The following is a 6,006-nucleotide window of genomic DNA, read 5'->3' on the forward strand; positions in this document are numbered from 1 at the left end:
CGCGTTCCCCGCTCCACCGGCAGCGGCCTCCCGTGGGCTTGCAGAGCTTCTTGGGGACCCAGCCCACCGGTAACGATGGCAGCCCCTGCTCCTTCACCCCTCTCCGTCTGGGCAAGTAGTTTTTCTGTGTTAATTTACGGCATCTCTTCTGAAAACATGCAATGGATGAAAACAGATTTAGGTGTAAAACTAAAAAAGCAAGTCTGCGCTATTTTGTATAGAGGGGGAGGCATTTGCAGGCTCCGCTGCCACCAGCCACACTTTTGCTGGTGTCCCCCGGGTCCCCACCACCTCCCAGGGAAGGCGGACGTGGAAACATCCCAGGCTCTGCCAGCTCTGGGGAGATAAAGCCCGAGGAAAGGAGGAGCACAAGGGGGAGGCAGTAGCAGCATTTCCCAAATCTCCACACCAGACTCAGCTGCAATCCCAGCACACAGTCAATTAAAGCCATGTTAAATAAAGCCAGCAGTCCTTCCAGGAGAAACAGCTTGGGAATCCTGAGCCCTGTTTCCAGGAGGGCTGGTGACCCCAGCCCACAGGGGTTTCCACGTGGAAGGGAGGCTTAATGGCCCTTGTTGCAGGGGAGAAATTACCCTAATTAGCCAAATGCACCCAGGCCAAGGAGCAGACTGGGCCTGAGCAAGTGGGGCTCAGGGAACCACGTGGGGGGTCCAGGCTGGAGTAGGGCTCGGGGATGCTCCCCGGCCGGGTCCTTCCCTTGCTATCTCGCACGCTCTGTCCCATCCCAACATCTCATCTCTGGTGCTGCCTTGGAGTAACATCCCTGACAACCCAGCAGTCGTTTGCAGGAGAAAATGAGATTAGGAAAGTATTTCAAGTATTTGTGTCTGTTATCCAGTGGCAAACAAGCCCGGAGCCAGCGCTGTTTGTCCCGTCAGCTGGCCGGCAGCTTGGGAAAACGGCCGGGAAGGCAGTGGGAGACACCTGGAGATAATGCTAGGTATCAGGGGCTGAATTTGCACATGCCTTTGGGGAATAGTAAATGTGTAGCATGGTGCAGGCAGGGGAATTCACTAAATCCCCTTCCCAGGGATGGAGTACCTGTGTGTGCACGTTTGCAGGCACCTCTTTGCGGCCGGGGGCTCCCTGGGACAGCCTCTGCTCCTTCACCGATCTCGGGTCTGGGGCAAGTAGTTTTTCTGGTCCTCAGCCCGGCCACTCTCCTGCTTTCTGACCTGAGGAAGTCGCCTGAGAACCAGTGTTGCTCGGGAGGACGGCACAGCTCGTAACACTTGTGTGTAATGCACGGTGACGCTCCACACAGTGCAGGCAAAACGCAGGCAACTTGTGCAGCCACGTGGACTTCCCCGCGTGCATGAGCGGGTCAGAGGATTGGGGATTTTTCTAGGTTCAGGTGTTTTTCATCTGCTTCGAAATGCTGCTGATAGGAAGAGAAAAATCAGTAAAATTGGATGGTCCCAGGAAAGAGAACCAAAGGCAGGACTGATGGAAACAGCGGTGTCTGGGAAAGCCTGGGACTGAAACCCCCCCAAAATTCCCAGCTGAGTTTTGGGCCAGTTACGCTCCCAGAGCAATAAGATTAAGATGCATTCTCTCCATTTTGCCTTTTACAGGAAGAGACACAGCTGACAAATCTGAAAGGCGAGGAGGAGGCAGGGAGAACCAGCAGCAGCTCCCAGGTCATCACTTTGTCAAAATCAGCAGGTATCTGCCGTGCCCTTGAGCTCTCTATTGTGGCTCCTGTTTAGTTTGGCTTCCCCATGGCAGCTGTCACCCTCCCTGCATTATCAAACCACCTGCCTGGATTTCAAGGAAGTCATCCATATATTCAACAGGAATATCAATTTCCAGGAGCTCTTGGGGGCCTTCAGATCAGAGCAGCTAAACCAGGGATTTCTGCTGAGCTGTGCTCACGCCACCGGAGCTGGAATTTCTCTTGGCTGGGATGTCTGCTGGGGGGCTGCAGGGAGGTGGGCTTTTGTTTAAGCTGTAACCAAACAGGGTTGGCAAAACGTTGTCAGCGTTTGCCTGGCCTCAGCCCTGCTCCCTGGCACCCGGAGGAGCGTGGATCCCACTGCGAGCGACAGCGAGGGGGCCAGCTTCCCCCGTGGTCTGTCCCGGGGCACGGCGCGGTGCTCGGCTGTCCTCCTGGGGCTGAGCCTGCATCCCAGCAGCATCACAGCTGGTGGGACCCAGCCCAGGAGAAACGAGCCCAAGCGATGCAGCCCAGGGAAGGACACTTTCTGCGCATGTTTTTAAGCCAAATGCGGCTCCTGAAATCGACAGAGAAGGTGATTCCTCTGCAGCCTGGGGAACCATCCCGTCCACATTCTTCCCTGGGACCTTCAAAGGAGCTGAGGAATCCAATTCCCACGAATTTGCTTTGAAAACACTAACCTAAAATTGTAATTATGGCATGCTGTATTACAGGGGAGGAAAGAACCCACCGGACTGTAACTACCTTGTTTTCCTAAGACATGAGTTTTGATGATTTATTAAGACTTACATTTTTAACAATATTATGTTGGTTAATGTTGGAAGATGTTCCTAACATTAATGAAAATTTCATAGACTGACTGAGGAAGAAAGAGACCATTTTATGTCCCCTACCAGATGGCCCAAACCAGCTGCTCACTTTTTTCTCTGAACTGTGATTCTAATGACTTGTCTGTCCTTTGAAGTCTGCTTCTGAGCTGCTGAACCAGATGTATTTGCATGATAGTAGCGGAGCATGTTTAACAGTTGCGGACTTGTGCTATTTTCCCTCACGGCCACTGCTGGATACTGCGATGTTTGCCCTCGCTTGGGGGTTTTGAGGGGTGAGGAAATGCGAAGGCTTACCAGGCGCTGGTAAAATGTGTCTTGGTGTAACATCACTGGCTTCAGTGGAGTTCTTCCCTAAACCCACAGCATCTCTACCCAGCTCTCGGCTTTACAAACCCATGCAGCGGTGTCAGTCTGCTTTCAGTCACAGATTTATTAGGGCCTTACAAAAGCAGGGGCTGCTGTCAAAACGCACATTTCAGCACCATTTTAAAAACAGAGGACAAGAAGAAAGGAAGAGCTTTAAATACATATTAAGAAGTGTTAAAAATAATAAATCACAAAATAAAATGGTGGCAAAAGGAACAAAACCAAAAAAGGTCCCCAAGTGGGGGTTTGGTAGAGATTTATGCCAAGCAGAGCAGTTGGGAAGACAGCGCTGACATTCCTGGCTTTGAAATTTCAAACCCAATGGAGCTCCGCCTGAGTCCCTCCCCAGATGCTGCAAACCAAGTGACAGAGCAGCAGCGGGTGTTGGCCGAGACCCCGGCTCCGACATGGCCACCACATCGAACCCACTGACGCTGTGGGCCCGCAAAAGGCTTTCCAGGACGGAGCGAAGTGCCGGGAGGTGCTGCCGCAGGGTGGGTGCTGGGGGTCTCCCCACTCTCCATCCCAACCTGGGTCCCGGAGCTGGCCAGCGCGGTGGCAGGGTTCAAACCAGCCCGCAGGCAGTGGCTGCATTACTTGGCACCCGGCTGCGCACGGGAGGGTGCGACTCCCAGGCAGCGCTTACCCACGCGCTCGATGAGCTTTCACACCAAAACCATGCGTGCGTTTCTTCTGACAGTGACGATGACCCTCGCACAAAGTCTCTGCCGGGGTGAAGGTGGCCACGTGCTCCTCTTTTCTACGCTGCCTCCCAGAGCACTTACAGGATATCAAGCAGCTGCCCTCCCCAGAGCGATGGCTGGGCTGGGAGGGCAAAGAGCTCTCTAAAATCATCCTTGCACAATATTAATAGCTGGTACTGCTTGAGGCTGTCTCTGCTATTTGTTTCACTATGCCTGCCTCAGAGGCCTGTTAGGGACTTGTGGGGAACAAATAATAAAGAATAAATGGAACGATAAAGGTAAGAAGCAGAGCAATTAGCCATTACCAGACAGCCCAGGGCAAAGAAGAAAGCCAAGGCGATGGCGCTGGTGGCACAGCATGTACTTTTCTTACTCAAGGTGCTCAGTCTGATAAGGAAATGAAAGGAAGGTAAAGCGAGGTAAACCGCCGGTAAGACTGTCTCTCGAGTGAGGTACCAGTCCTTGGCTTCGCCTCGTCGTGACACGGAAGGAGAGGACACCATGCCCTGACCCTGCAGCCCTCCCGCTCCTTTCTGGGTGATGCGTATCTCCGTATTGGCAGCCGTTCCTGTGCAGCAGGGCAGTAACGCTTGGCTTGTCCCTGTTTGAGTGTGTTTCCCCATCAACTGGTGCCTTTCGGTCCTTGGCTTCTCTCCTGGGATCCTATTCACAAGGAAACGCTGGGAGACCCGTCGGTTAATTTGATGTTACCCATCAGCAATAAATTAATTCCAGGTGAGGTGCAGATCATACCTGGAGTAATGTCCTTAAGGCGAGCAGGTTTCTCTTCCCAACCGCCAGCCCCCTGCGTCCCCAGTGCCGCAATCTGTCACGTCCCATGTCTGTGCCTAAGCCGGGTACAGACAGATCTGGGACGGGGCAATAGGGGTGGGACAGGAGCAACCGAGAAACACCAAGTGTCCACGATGGTGAAAATCTACAGTCCCCCCCCACCCCAAAACCACTCCCCCGGGGAAGGACGGCACATGGCCGTGCAGCAAGGCCAGGCCTAGGGCTTCTGCCCCCGGGGCCAGGGACCCTCAGGCTGCAGCCGGCATGGCTCCGGGCGTTGCGGTCACAAACACGGACGGGCAGTGCCACCTACCGCGGCCCTCCCCAGCCACTGGCACCGCTCTCGCCCCGGGATGTGCCCAGAACCACCCGGGGCCCCGCAGGACCTGGCCTCGGGTGGGGAGGCGGCGAGACCCGGGGCCGCGGTCGCTTCCCCGGGGGAAGGCGTTCGTGCATCTCCCGCCGCCCTGCGGTCATGAATTCTCCTTCCTTCCTGGGCTAAGTGCCGTGTGAGCGTGGCAGGGCTGCGAGGGTGGCACGGCTGCGAGTGTGTCACGGCTGTGAGGGTGGCACGGCTGCGAGTGTGTCATGGTTGTGAGCATGTCATGGCTATGAGGGTGGGAGGGCTGCAAGCGTGTCATGGCTGTGAGTATGTCACTGCTGCAAGCGTGTCATGGCCATGAGTGTGTCACGGCTGCAAGCACGTTATCGCTGCGAGTGTGTCACAGCTGTGAGCGTGTCACGGCTGCAAGCACGTTATCGCTGCGAGTGTGTCACAGCTGTGAGCATGTCACGGCTGTGAGCATGTCATGGCTGTGAGCGTGTCACAGCTGCAAGCGTGGCAGGGCTGCGAGCATTGCACAGTTGTGAGTGTGGCATGGCTGCAAGTGTGTCACGGCTGTGAGGGTGTCACGGCTGCGAGCATGTCACGGCTACGAGTGGCAGGGCTGCAAGCGTGTCATGGCTGTGAGCGTGTCACAGCTGCAAGCACATCACAGCTTCGAGTGTGTCATGACTGTGAGCACATCACGGCTGTGTGTCACGGCTGTGAGGGTGGCACAGTTGTGAGGGTGTCACAGCTGTGAGCATGTCATGGCTACGAGTGTGGCAGGGCTGCAAGCATGTCATGGCTGTGAGTGTGTCACAGCTGCAAGCCTGTCACGGCTGCGAGTGTGTCATGACTGTGAGTGTGTCACGGCTGTGAGGGTGTCACGGCTGTGACTGTGTCACGGCCGTGAGCGTGTCACGGCCGCGAGCGTGGCACAGCTGCAAGCCTGTCACGGCTGCCAGTGTGTCATGACTGTGAGCATGTCATGGCTGTGAGGGTGTCACGGCCGCGAGCGTGTCACGGCCGTGAGCGTGGCACAGTTGTGACCGTGTCACGGCCGCGACCGTGTCACGGCGGCGGGCCCTGTGCCTGCCGGACGCCCCCCCCCGGCCCGCAGCCCCTGCCCGTGCGGCCTGCCAGGCCGGGGCAGGCTTCGCCCCTGCCCTGACCCCCAGCCTGCCGCGACCCCCCGGGGCTCCCCCTTCGCTTATTCCCAGCCTCCTTCGAGGAGAAAACCGGGCCCCTGGGGAAAACGCTGTCCGGGACCCCCGCCGCTCCGCTCCGCTC

General features: G+C 56.3%; 1 long non-coding RNA gene across 1 annotated transcript; it reads right to left on the reverse strand.

Annotated features, from left to right (window-relative positions):
• Nucleotides 1-2,939: 2,939 nt before the first annotated feature.
• Nucleotides 2,940-5,201, reverse strand: LOC128149008 (uncharacterized). The gene is made up of 2 exons (XR_008237497.1): nt 4,353-5,201; nt 2,940-4,262 (listed from the first exon to the last, which is right to left on the reverse strand). It is a non-coding gene; the product is annotated as an uncharacterized LOC128149008 (long non-coding RNA).
• Nucleotides 5,202-6,006: the final 805 nt, after the last annotated feature.

The sequence above is a fragment of the Harpia harpyja genome, chromosome 12, assembly GCF_026419915.1.
Source record: "Harpia harpyja isolate bHarHar1 chromosome 12, bHarHar1 primary haplotype, whole genome shotgun sequence".
Lineage (NCBI taxonomy): Eukaryota > Metazoa > Chordata > Aves > Accipitriformes > Accipitridae > Harpia > Harpia harpyja.